We start from the raw sequence: 14610 nt of genomic DNA on the forward strand, positions 1-14610 counted from the left end.
ATTGGTTAAAGTTTCAAAGCCATATGTCCAGTTTAGATATAATATGGACTGGTACAACTGATTTCCAAGTCCAGAAAGTGCCAAAATTCAGCGAAATATCTATGCTATATTTACATATCCTTGACTACTGATGGAGAACATGACAATGAACAAGTGCTCAAAGCTTCAAAGCCACATGTCAAATAATTTTGACAAAACACGGACTTGTACAAAAACTGAACCAATTTTCAAGCCCAAAAAGAGCCATAATTCAACCAAAATACTTAAAAGAGTTATGAACTCCTGCCTACAGATACAGACTGTTATAATAAACAAGATCTTAAAGTTTCAAAGCCACAAGTATAAAACTTCTGACAAAACAAGGACTTTATACAAAAACTGAAACAATTTCCATGTCCAAAAAGGACCATAATTCAGCCAAAATACTTGACAAGAGTTATGTATTTTTCCATACAGATAAAGGTTGTTATAATAAACAAGTGTTCAAAGCTTCAAAGCCACATCTCATACTGTTTTGTCAAAACATGGACTTGTACAAAAACTGAACCGAGCCCAAAAAGGGCCACAAATTCAGTCAAAATCCTTGACAGAGTTAAGTACTCTAGCCTGAAACTGGGCATGGTGATGGTCTACACAATTATTGAAAGTTACAAAGCTACATGACAAAAGGATTTGTCAAAATATGGACTGGTACGAAAAACTTAAACAAGGTTTGACGCAGACACTGTGGGGAGTAGGATAGCTCTCCTTATTCCTCAAACAGTCGAGCTAAAAACGCAAACAGCCTGGGTGCGTATTTCAGTAGCATCTAAGATTTGGAAATAATCTTAAGTTCGTATTATATCCTTAAGTTTTGATTATTTTTCCTTAAATCTAAGATTTTTTTTTAAGTGTGATTTCAGAAATTTTTTATCTTAAGTAAAATCTTAAGATATGTATTTTTTGTCCTTAAATCTAAGGAAGCACCTCCCCTTCCTTATCTTTCTAAGAAAATTCTTAGTTCACAAATATCAGTAAAAAGACAGGCTATATTTGCTGTATTTTCTGCATTTTAATATCTTATATTGGATTTTTCAGGAAGACAGGTGAGCCATTGTATTGTTAGTAACCCGGTAAATTACGGCGCTGTCGTTTATTAGATGCTATTCGTTAGAAGAAAGACAACTCGGTTGGGATTGTACGAACGCTCACGGAAGTAATAAAGAACAACTGTATATTTATACTTTTAATGAATTTTTCTCAATTATGAATGGATATTTTGGATAAAACACACCCACTAAACTGGAAAATGGTCGTCCATATGCACTGGAAACAGATTATTGTGATATAAAGGACTGTCTTTTTTTCAACTTCGTGATGCAATTCGGATAGGTACCCAATGTCGGATTCCCTGAGAATGCCTCATTACCACAGAGTTATTGCGTTGAACAGTCGTCCTTGATCATTAGTCGATGGATAGTGGGTCACAAGAAATGGATATAAACGGTATGTAGATATAATGTTTATTGATTCATGTAATTCAGCACTATATAAAATCATTACTTAATTTTTGAGATTGTTTATTGCGCAGTCTTTTTTTGTTGATTTTCATTTGTAGATACCTAATATAGCTCTACTATCTATTGTTTGTTATAACATTACTCTGTGATGAACTGTTATTAAAGTTACTGATGTTACATTTGACACTATAGTTTGATACATGTGTTAACGAAAGTATGTAAACAGGTTAAAATGGAATTATGGGCATTTTATCAAGTCAAAATTCAGCTGAAATAGATGTGTGTGTAAAAACGGTGGATGGAATTATAGCTTTTAAACCAATATACCAAACTCTTCCTGTTACCAGTACGAAATAATATATTTCCAAATACATTTTTTGTATGACTTTTCTTATTTTGACTGGGGCAGTCTTTTTAAGAATAGTCAAACTGCATGCAGGAGTTGTTTCCCTTCAACTTCAGATATTTCTACCTATAGGTAAGGGAGATCACTGCGTAGAAGATTGAAGAAAAGAACTATTATTTTATTAGTCTGATTTCTTTATTTCTAAAGCATCAACTTCAAACACTTATGCGGCATTATCGTAAATTTAACACATTTAAATGCACAGCAACCGAAAATTGCTTTTATACAACATTCACCTAAAAACACACTATCTGCAGTAAGATGCGCATAATGCCACTAATACAGAATGAATTTAAGAAATAATTTATAGCAAAAAGAGTGCTTTATCACTATTTATGCACGAAGGGTGGTTATAAGCTGGGTGTAATAATTTCACGAGGGCGCATCCCAAGTGAAATTATTTGAACGACAGCCCTTTTTTTGTAAATTTGGGGAAGGGTACCAGGTCCCTTTTGGAGGGGAAATTTACGTCGCGAAATCATTGTTTGGAGGAATATATTTGCTGAAAAGTTGTTAAAATCAGGACTGAAAATCATAACTAATTTCATTTTTTTTTGCATGGGGAATTTTTGGCCAAGGTGGGGAAAAAAGTATACTCTTTAGACTGGGGAATGGGGCCGAATTTCGGCCCTAAAATCAGCATAAAAAAAGGCCTGAACGACGTATTATCACCCAAGTGTATAAATACTGTTAAAGCACACTTTTGCTGTAAATTATTTCGATTCTTATAATATATGCCCTTAATCTCAAACACTAGATAAATTATAGAATCGCTCTTTCTTGATCGCAATAAGAACTTTGACGTCATCGCATGTTAACGTGACGTCATTCCAGCATGAGTGTTTTAACAGAGACAAGCGTATTAGAATTTGAGTTAAAATTCATTTTCAGACTTAGTTGGTTCTTTCTGCAAATGATAACATTATTATAAAGAATTAATAAAAATATCATTATTCTTTTTCAGACTGAATCTGGTAAAACAAGTGAATGAAGTATTGCCATGCAATACAAAGTCCCCTACTGGAAGGCACCTAATTTTTTCTACTGCAGTATAACATAATGAACTGATATCTGTCAATGATGTATAAACAATATTGTACTACATATACAATATGTTATAACATTATAACAACACACTTGGATTAAAATGTGCATATATAAAAACCCACAGTTGTTTTCATATTGAATTTTTTTGGCTGATTATAAAAATGTTATCATGTAAGTTATTTATAGTAAAAAAAAAGGGAAATTAATCTTTAAAAAAAAAAAAAAAAAAAAAAAAAAATATATAATATAAGTCCACAAGAAACTCTTTACCAGGTAGAGATAGGTCAAAATACACCTAAAAATTGGATGTAACATGCATGCTGTACCACAGAAAAGTGGTCTCGATTTTTCTCTACTGCCAGTAATAAAAAAGTCAATAAAATCTATTTATAGTAACAACAAAGGGATGTAATTCTAAAAACAAGGGTGCCTCATGGTGGTGAACATTTGGTCCAAGTTACATCAAAATCCCTCCATGCATGAAGAAGAAATGTTCCATACAAAGTCATTCTTGAATTTGACCTTTGACTTCTAAATATGACCTTGACCTTAGACCTAGGGACCTGATTCTTGCGCATGACATGTTGTCTCATCCAGGGGAATATTTGTGCCAACTGATATCTAAATCCTGCTTTGCATGACAAAGTTATAGACCGGACAGGAAAAAAATCCTCTTGACCTTTGATCTCAAAGTGTGACCTTGACCTTTAAGCTAGGGTACTGGGTGTTGCGCATGACATGTCGTCTCATCATGGGAAACATTTGTGCCAAGTAATATTAAAATCCCTTCATGGATGGCAGAGTTATGGACGGGACAGGAAAAAAACTCTGTTGACCTTTGACCCCCAATTGTGACCTTGACCTTTGAGCTAGGGGTCCGGGATTTGCGCATGACACGTCGTCTCATCATGGGGAACACTTGTGCTAAGTAATATTAAAATCCCTTAATGAATGTCAGAGTTATGGACCGGACACGAAACAGACCCTGTTCATGCTATGTTAACATTTGACTGCTAAGTGTGACCTTGACCTTTGAGCTAGGGGTCTGAAAGTTGTGCATGACATATCGTCTTATTATGAGGTACATTTGTGCCAAGTAATATTAAAATCCCTTCATAGATGGGAGAGTTATGGACCGGACAGGAAAAAAACCTTGTAGACCTTTGACCTCCAATTGTGACCTTGACCTTTAAGCTAGGGGTCCAGGTTTTGCGCATGACACGTCGTCTCCTCATGGGGAACATTTGTGCCAAGTAATATTAAAATCTCTTCATGGATGGGAGAGTTATGGACCGGACAGGAAAAAAGCCCTGTTGACCTTTGACCTCCAATTGTGACCTTGACCTTTGAGCTAGGGGTCCGGGATTTACGCACGACACATCATCTCATCATGGGGAACATTTTTGCCAAGTAATACTAAAATCCCTTCAAGGATGGGAGAGTTGTGGACCGGACAGGAAAAAAGCCCTGTTGACCTTTGACCTCCTATTGTGGCCTTGACCTTTGAGCTAGGGGTCTGGGTTTTGCGCATGACACGTCGTCTCATCATGGGGAACATTTGTGCCAAGTAATATTAAAATCCCTTCATGGATGACAGAGTTATGGACCGGACACGAAATTGCGGACGGACGGAATGACGGAAAGACGGAATGACGGAAAAGAGCATTCCTATAGTCCCCAAAACTGGTTTTCAACCAGTAGGGGACTAATAACCAGGTGACCAACATGACCAAGTGACTGCCAAGCTTTGAAAATACCTCTTTTTTAAATGCAGCAATTGACGTTCAAGTAACAGGATAACACCTGGTATATATGTAATTTCTTTTTTTTAAGGTATTTTATAAATAATGGATTATGATACTAAGAACAAGCAATTTATCTATTTACAATTTTAAGGTTAACCTGAGAAATTGTTGAAAGATGAATGATATGATGTCTTTTTTTTTTTTTAAATTGCAATGATGAGTCTTGAACTATTTCAGACTGCCGTATGTCTTAGTTAAAAGAAGCAGAAGAAAATGGTTTAATTTGTAAATGCTAATGATGTAAAAACTACACTCAAGAGACAGACCTGGTGACAGTAATGCAGGTTCAGGTAATAAAATCATATTCACTGTAAATATTTAAAGATGCATTGTGCACCAATGATTTCATTATATATGTAGAGAGTAATATGTGCTGTGTGTCTGTTTTGTTTAGAGTAAGAACTTTATAAAAATTATTACCCATCTTATGTTAGTTGTAACCATGATAATGATATAGTACGGACAGGCCTATTGGGTAAGGTGCTGGCCACTGAATCAAGCTTTTTTGCTTTATGCACCACTAGGGTCTCAACTACGCCTTCTCATATGACACCATTAATGGTTTTTACAGGATGTATATTTGAGAGATATTGATTTACATGAGACAAATGTTCAATATTGAGACCCTTCATGACTGATTAACTTGTAAAATATTTTGGTATGTGTCCAATTATATGAGCCGCGCCATGAGAAAATCAACACAGTGGCTTTACAGTCTGGTCAGGATCCATGCTGTTCGTTTTCAAAGCCTATTGCAATTAGAGAAACTGTTAGCGAACAGCATGGATCCTGACCAGACTGCGCGGTGATCATAAAGCCACTATTTTGATTTTCTCATGGCAAGGCTCAATTATATTATATTGATCCATGTGAAATCTATGATTTGTATTTTATGATGATATAAAATTTATGATTGTAGGAAGTGTTCATACAGTTCAATATAAACCTCTTGAGGGAATCATTTGAGGAGACTAACCGTCCAGTGTGTTGGTTTATAACATGTTTAAACACAGATAATAATGACATATTGGTACACTCAGGTAAATGTTTACACTTGTTATTTATCAGAATAAATTCCATAAAGAAAAATTATAATGTGCTTGTATCTTTTAAAAAACTCTTATGCTAGAATGACGTCACGTTAACATGCGGTGACGTCAAAGTTTTTGTTGCGACCAAGAAAGAGCGCTTCTATATTTTATCTAGTGTTTGAGATTTAGGGCATATTAGAATCGGAATAATTTATAGCACAAGCATGCTTTAACACTATTTATACACTCGGGTGGTAATACGTCGTTCAAATAATTTCACTCGGGATGCGCTCTCGTGAAATTATTACGCCAGAAGTATAACCACCCAACGTGCATAAATATTGTTAAACCACTCTTTTGCTATAAATTATTTCTTAAATCACTGCATAGGTCAATTAATGTTTGTAATGTCAATGAGAGGCTTGTGTAGTTGATTTCAAAGAACTTCAAGTCCAACTGTCAAGTATGTATTGAACTTTACACATGCAGTTATAAATGATGCATTACCCAACAGTAATTGACACACTGTTATTGTTTTAGCCCGACTACAGAAGAAAAAGTAGAGCTATTGCACTCGCCTCGGCGTTGTCAGCGCCGTTGGTTAAAGTTGTCTGCCCCCCTTCAAAGTAGGAGGTGTATATTGTTTTGCAGATGTTGGTCAGTGTGTCAGTATTTATACCAATTGATAACATTTCCCTAATATTTGCCTAATTTAATATTTATTCCACACACAATGTCCTTGTGTGACCTTATACAAATATTGTTAATGAATTTCAGATTTTTCAAAAAGCATGGCCGCCAGAGGGCATGGGCATGGTCATTTTCCTTCTGTGATTTTTTAAATAACATATGCCAAAATCACTGAATGGATTTTGATGAAACTTTACAGAAACTTTACCCTAGGTAATCATCATATGAAGTTTGACGCGTGTATGCCTAAAGGTTCTGCAGTGATCAATAGTAAATTCTAACATGGCTCGATTTGATTTACAGTCAAAAAGGAAAGAAATAAAGTTCTGTATGTTCTGTGATAAACAACAGTTGACGCGCAGACTGGTAAGGGAGCATTATGACGTCAAATTGCCACATGATGTCCGATACATTACTTCTCCGGTAAATTAGTTCCAGCAAAATATTTATTTAAATACGTCAGTCATGGTCAGTGAGCATGTCAGAATGAAAACAATCAAGGCCTTGTTGTGATTTATCTTTAATTTACCACGGTTCATCGTTATGCTTCAGTATTTGACCACTCAGGCTAGCGCCCTCTTGGTTCAATTCCTACGCATCTGAACTCTGACCGTGGTATATTAGACGATAAACCACTCGAAGGCCTTGATTATTTGTTAATTAAACATTTTGACAGATTGAATGACAGGCAGCCCAACTAATATGCCTCCCCATTGGGTGGCCAAAAAAAGATATTAAAGCACTTCATAAGTAGGTGTGAATTTCAGTTTGACAGTATAATTTATTTATGTCTTCAGAATCAACGTGGAAACTGTTGGTGAGATGTGTACATCATTCAGCTTTGGAATCCTGGAACTCATGAAGTACAATGTTCAAATAGCACTCAGTTCAATGTTTGAAGAACCTTCAATGGTATTTCTGTTTTGCTTGAACAGAACAGTACCGACTCCCATTACAGTTGTAGAATTAAGTGACGTGGAAGGCACTGTAGCTCAGCCTAATTATTAATTGTACAAGAATGTAGCCTGTACATATACATGTTGTATCAAGAGGAAGTGAAATTATTTATATGCATGTCCAGAAGTGACTAGCTGTGTACATGGATGTCTTTGTAGAAAACTCATTATTGTTAAGTTTTAAACCTTTGCTTTAGTTGCTAAAATTTTATTGTAAAACTGATGAAATAACCAGCATCTTTTAATATTCTTAAGGATCACTTATTCATATGATGGATTATTTCTATTGCAATGTACTGCTAACTCACATTGTTGTCACTGTTATGATATGTCACTTAAGGTATTTCTGCACGTTTGAAAAACCGGAAGTGATTGCATAACGTCACTTATCTGGAAAACGTAGAATAATGCCCGGATTCGGCGTACGGAAACAAAAATCAGTTTATGAATTAAGGACAACCTGTGAATAAATGTATTAATATGACACTGTTACTATCTTTCTAAAGTTAAAATATGATATTAAAACATCTTACACGTTAAATAATCTAAAATAATGTCTTAAAATTTGCTTGAAATAGGCAGTTCACTTTAATCATAGCCAAATATCTCAAAAATAAGCACATGGACCTATACATTTTATTTCGTCGTATTATAGGCCATATGTCTGTTTATGACTCTGAGAAGTTTCATTAAAATCTACATTGTAGAAATATTTCTATTTGCGAAAATGGTTTGAAAATTGCGTTTTTCCCATATACTCCCATTATGAAAACTTGCGTGAGGTCGAAATTTTTCAAATCAGTCTAGCAAAAAATCAAGCACACAACCCTATCTTTTTTATTTTCTGAATTTTCTTAGAATATTTCGAAGTTTTGAAAAATCAGAGTTTAATCAAATTCTACATTGTAGAAAAAATTTCCGGTCCTAAAGTGCAGAACTACCTTAACAGAATGCGATGCCATGTATTTATGATTTACTTTACATTTTTGTATTTCATCAATAAAACATTATTATCATTATAAATTTATAATATATAAATTGAGAAGAATAAATATGTTAGGAAACAGTAAAGATTTGCTTACTAATTGTAATACATAGATTTTCCCTGTTTTCCTTGTATATAGGTACCAGCAATTGTACTGTGAACACAAAAATGTATGAGTCACCAGGCTAAATTGTAAGTTAAGACCACTTGAATACCACACCTGTTCGGACGAAAAATACCACAAACCTGACCACATTGATTATATCAGCTAGAAGTTGTTTTTTTTAAATTCTTAATCCTTTCTATAATTGAATACTAAATGATCTGAAAGGAGATATTGTCTTACCAATGCAAAGTTAATTGTCTAACATTTTATTAACAAAACTGTCTTTGTAACAAGAGCTGTCCGTAAGACAGCCAAGCTCGACTATTCCAAATATTGTCCCAGAAGCAAGAAATTATTACCCAAAATGTTAAATATTGAAAGAGTTTTAAGTTCAAAAGGGGACATAATTTGACCAAAATGCATATCAGGGGAGTTATGGGACTTGATGCTATCAACTAGTTTTATAACCCCGAAGGCAGATATTAAGTTTCAATTCAATATTTGCATTAGTTTTGGAGATAGTAACTTGCATGTAAAACTTTAACCAGGATTTTCTAATTCCAAAAGGGGGCATTATTTGCCCAAAATACATGTCTGAGTTATGGAACTTGACCCAGTGAGGTTGGTAATTGACCTAGAAAAAGAAAAAATAAGTTTCAAATCAATATGCCTTTTAGTAATATCTGTATGTTCGCTAACAGATTCTCTAATTGCAATAGGCAGAAAAATGGCGCCAAAAAAGGTAGTAGCATAGAAAAATGGCGCAAAAAAGGTAGTAGCATAATGGCGGAGAGAAATAATTCTTAGTTTTTTTTGCTCTGTAGAGCTATTTTCCTTAGCTTCTTTGCATTTTATTTGCTAAAATCACATGACAGATCTATGCTTGACATGTAAGGTCTCTATGTTGGTTTTCCCATGGCACAGCTCATATCATACTTTAGACTGTCTGTCAAAAGTTTCAACAAATGTTGACCACTTCAATTTTCCATAGATAGTGTCGGCTGCACAGAAAGATGTGCATACAAAACTATAATACTTAATAAATAGTCGAAACGTTGAATGAAAATGGAGTTAGCCTTGTAATTCTCCTGTTCTCTGCATACAAAACTATAGGAATTTCCTTTAAAGACTATTTAAAAAATACATGAAATAAGTCTATTTAATTGTAGTTTTTCACTTTATTAGTCTCCTTTATGTACAATACAATTGGCAAAAAACAGAAATAAAATACAGCTCTGTACATAGCCATACTCAGAATAGAACTAGAGCTGCTTTTGAGAAAAGGGTATGTGTCCCACAACTGCCTAATCATCTAGATAGTAAGTCAGTATATATATATTGGTTACTTAGAGCACATAAAAGACCCCAAAAGGACACCTATACTACTAGAGCGTATGTGCATTTTTTGATGGGTTTCAATTTTTTGGGCAATTTTGAAAGGGCGGCCATCAAAGGATCATTCCTTTGAAGTTTGGTGTAAATCTGCCCAGTGTACCTTGTTTTGAAGAAGAAGTTTTTTATACAAATTGTTGACAAACTACAGACGACGAGTGGTCACAAAAGCTCACCTTGAGCCTTTGACTCAGGTGAGGTAAAGTCATAGGTGTCCTTATAAAAGTAGTATAGGTGTCCTTTTGGTGTCAACAACGCGCAAGAAATCTGAGTGTTTTTTGGTAAATTAAGGGCCTTAATTCCGAAGTGCCTAGGCCGATTTGGCTAGTTATCGAACATGGCTGGGCACTTATTGGCAAACACATTTTGTTCAAGTTTGGTGAAGATCGGATGAGAAATGTTCGACACAGAGTGTGAACAAGCTTTATGACAAACAGACAGGAGTAAATCAATACGTCTCCTACACCACTGTGTAGTGGGAGACGTACATAAAAGAGACAACAATTAAATTCAAAAATAAACTTGTCATTAAATATTGTACATATAGTGCAACCTCTGTAGAGAAACACCCTTTGAGAGATACAAAAGTTGACTGTTATGTAAAGGTTGTTGTTCTAGAGAGGTAAATTTGATAGTATATTTCAGCTTTGGTAAATTTTGATGATGTTACTTTACAGAGGTTTTAGCTAAAGAGAGGGCCACTCTGGAGAGGTTGTACTGTTCTCTTAGTCTAATTCTTTATCTTTACAACTGCAAAATGAAATGTCATACTATTTCTTCTGATCACTAAAACACTGTACACATAAAGTGCGGTTAAAAACAATACATGTACTGAAAAAGGAATTTTTAAGATATTTCAACAGGCTTTTGCTACTAGTCTAATCATTTCTACATTTGCAAATGGGTAATAATGATTACAGGTTTATCAATCTCGCTGAGTATCCAAAAATACTGTTTACAATGTTAGTGTGTTCAAAACAATTACCTTGTTTCTTCTAAATAGGAAAGTACATGTGCTTAAAATTCTATAACTTTTGAACATAAAGGGCATATTATATCACAGTCAGGTATATTTTCATAATGCCCATAACCTAATCAGTCTATTTAACAATACCGTCTTAAAGAATACATCTACGACAAATACATAGTTACATTTGATTTTAACTTTAGAAAATTAACCATTATTAAAGACCTTTCTGTGGGTTTTTATATATGCCAAAAAGGAAAGTTTAAACTAGCCGAGAGAATTTTCATAAACTCTGCATGATCATAGAGCATCATATTATAAACAAATATATTTTAAAACAAGAGGACCATGATGGTCCTGAATCGCTCACCTCTTCCCACATGACCCAGTTTTGAGTATAACGTCGTTTTCAAAGGTACGTGACCCTGTTTTGAATTTTAACTAGATATCATCAAGGTGAACATTATCACTAATTTTCATGAAGATCTCATGAAAAATATGGCCTCTAGAGAGGTCACAAGGTTTTTCAATTTTTATACCTACTGGCCTAGTTTTTGAAAGCACATGACCCAGTTTTGAAATTGACCTAGATATCATCAAGGTGAACATTCAGATCAATTTTCATGAAGATCCATTGAAAAATATGGCCTCTAGAGAGGTCAAAAGATTTTAATAATTCTAGACCTACTGACCTAGTTTTTGACCGCAGTTGACCCAGTTTCAAACTTGACCTAGATATCATCAAGATGAACATTCAGACCAACTTTCATACAGATCCCATGAAAAGTATGGCCTCTAGAGAGGTCACAAGGTTTTTTTTATTATTTGACCTACTGACCTATTTTTTAAGGCACATGAACCAGTTTCAAACCTGACCTAGATATCATCAAGGTGAACATTCAGATCAATTTTCATGAAGATCCATTGAAAAATATGGCCTCTAGAGAGGTCAAAAGATTTTATTAATTTTAGACCTACTGACCTAGTTTCTGACTGCACATGACCCTGTTTCGAACTTGACCTAGATATCATCAAGATGAACATTCAGACCAACTTTCATACAGATCCCATGAAAAATATGGTCTTTAGAGAGGTCACAAGGTTTTTCTATTATTTGACCTACTGACCTAGTTTTTGAAGGCACGTGAGCCACTTTCGAACTTGACCTAGATATCATCAAGGTGAACATTCTGACCAATTTTCATGAAGATCTCATGAAATATATGGCCTCTAGAGAGGTCACAAGGTTTTTCTATTTTTAGACCTACTGACCTAGTTTTTGACCGCACGTGACCCAGTTTCGAACTTGACCTAAATATCATCAAGATGAATATTCTGACCAACTTTCATACAGATCCCATGAAAAATATGGCCTCCAGAGAGGTCACAAGGTTTTTCTATTATTTGACCTACTGACCTAGTTTTTGAATGCACGTGACCCACTTTCGAACCTGACCTAGATATCATCAAGGTGAACATTCTGACCAATTTTCATGAAGATCTCATGATATATATGGCCTCTAGAGAGGTCACAAGGTTTTTCTATTTTTAGACCTACTGACCTAGTTTTTGACCGCACATGACCCAGTTTCGAACTTGACCTAGATATCATCAAGATGAACATTCAGACCAACTTTCATACAGATCCCATGAAAAATGTGGCCTTCAGAGAGGTCACAAGGTTTTTCTATTATTTGACCTACTGACCTAGTTTTTGATGGCACGTGACCCAGTTTCGAACTTGACCTAGATATCATCAAGATGAACGTTCTGACCAATTTTCATGAAGATCTTATGAAATATATGGCCTCTAGAGAGGTCACAAGGTTTTTCTATTTTTAGACCTTCTGACCTAGTTTTTGATGGCACGTAACCCAGTTTCGAACTTGACCTAGATATCATCAAGGTGAACATTCTGACCAATTTTCATGAAGATCTTTTGAAATATATGGCCTCTAGAGAGGTCACAAGGTTTTTCTATTTTTAGACCTACTGACCTAGTTTTTGAAGGCACGTGACCCAGTTTCGAACTTGACCTAGATATCATCAAGATGAATATTCTGACCAACTTTCATAAAGATCCCATGAAAAATGTGACCTCTAGAGTGGTCACAAGCAAAAGTTTACGGACGGACGGACGGACGCACGGACGGACGACGGACGACGGACACTGCGCGATCACAAAAGCTCACCTTGTCACTTTGTGACAGGTGAGCTAAAAAAATGAGGGTCCCAGTGCTACTTTTTGAGTTATCTCCATCTGAAGGTGGGATATGCTATATAGTCAATAGGAAAGCCTCCACTTAGTAACTAATTATTAACGTTAAAGTTCTATGTGAAAGTTTTGCTGCATTTTACAGCCTGCAACCCACCTGCCTAACAAGTTTAATGAACATAAGCATATCTAAAAATGGTTTTGGAAAATAGGGATAACCTTTTTTTCTTTGGGAGGGGGTGGGGGGGGGGTGTGATGGGGGTGGCGTAATCATTGTGGGAGAATTATACTGACCACTATCAAGTTTGAGGGGTTTTTTTTTTGGCAACATTTTCTTTGGAAAAAATGTTTGAATATTTTTATGATGTTGTATCTGGACCTTAAGTCTGGTACACAGATCATTTCTTGAATGAAAAATTTTGTACATAATGTTAGATATATTTCTTAGGTATGGCAGCGAGACCAAATATGTTGGACAACCTGACAGACCTTGAAATCATCCAGAGATACAGGTTTGACCGTAGAGGTATAGAGTACCTTGAGGACCTGTTGCGACCATACCTTCAGCCAAGAACAGCCAGACATCAAAGTCTCTCTGTGAGAGAGAGATTTAATTGCTTTGAGATATTTTGCAACTGGGGGTGTGCAGTTGAATGATGGGATATCCACCATGTTTCTCAATCAACCGTTTCTAAAGCTGTGAACAAGGTGGTAACAGCTCTATGTACACTGCTTTAATTCAGCAGTTTTGTTTCCTTCCCAACACAATGGCAGACCTTGACAAGCAGGCCCAACAATTTTACGGAACAGCAAGGTTTCCGAAGGTTGTTGGAGTAATTGACGGGACACACATTAAAATACTGGCTCCATCAGAGGAGGAGGATATATTTGTTAACCGGAAGGGCTATCACAGCATAAATGTGCAGGTGGTGTTTGATGCCTTTGACAGGATCGAGGATATTGTTGCACGTTGGCCTGGCTCTACACATGACAGCAGGATACTGCACAACAGTGGGCTGAGACAGCTTTTTGAAAGAGGCATTGTCCATGGTGGTTATCATCTGTTGGGGGACAGTGGCTACCCGTGCCGTAGATGGCTGCTGACCCCCTACCTCAACCTCAACCTGGCACAGAGTGCTTACAACAGGTAAATATATCAACTTCAATCTTGCATAACATACCCCAGTGTTACAACTAGTATAATTTCGACTTTGCAATGATTTCTCTGTTAAGTAAAGTCTTTATGTAGTAGTAAGTTCAAAAATTCATACAGAGGATTGGAAATCAGTCAAACCAGTACACAGGAAAACTAAAAGTAGTTTATGATTAAAATATATGAGACTGTACAATTACAATTTGAAAGCATAAAAATAAATAACTATACAGTATTCAAACTTGTTTTTGCATGTATAGAATAATCAAATCTTTTGCATGTTTTATCATCTGGTAACAATAGATCAGATTAACTCAAGCAGTTCGATATGTCAATCTTTGTGCTACTTGCAATACAC

At 35.5% G+C, this 14610-nt stretch overlaps 2 long non-coding RNA genes across 5 annotated transcripts in view; one reads left to right on the top strand and one right to left on the bottom strand.

Annotated features, from left to right (window-relative positions):
* The window catches only part of LOC123534404 (uncharacterized), a 113294-nt gene that overhangs the window by 17846 nt on the left and 80838 nt on the right, over positions 1-14610 (bottom strand). The gene's annotated exons all lie outside the window — the stretch shown is intronic.
* LOC123534405 (uncharacterized) lies at positions 1073-8505 on the top strand. Of its 3 annotated transcripts, XR_008366554.1 has the most exons (5): positions 1073-1485; positions 2870-3123; positions 4935-5047; positions 5677-5797; positions 7276-8505. It is a non-coding gene; the product is annotated as an uncharacterized LOC123534405 (long non-coding RNA). The 3 variants fall into 3 exon arrangements; XR_006683006.2 differs by lacking the exon at positions 2870-3123; XR_006683005.2 differs by lacking the exons at positions 1073-1485; positions 2870-3123 and adding an exon at positions 3308-4758.

Source organism: Mercenaria mercenaria, chromosome 12, assembly GCF_021730395.1.
Source record: "Mercenaria mercenaria strain notata chromosome 12, MADL_Memer_1, whole genome shotgun sequence".
Lineage (NCBI taxonomy): Eukaryota > Metazoa > Mollusca > Bivalvia > Venerida > Veneridae > Mercenaria > Mercenaria mercenaria.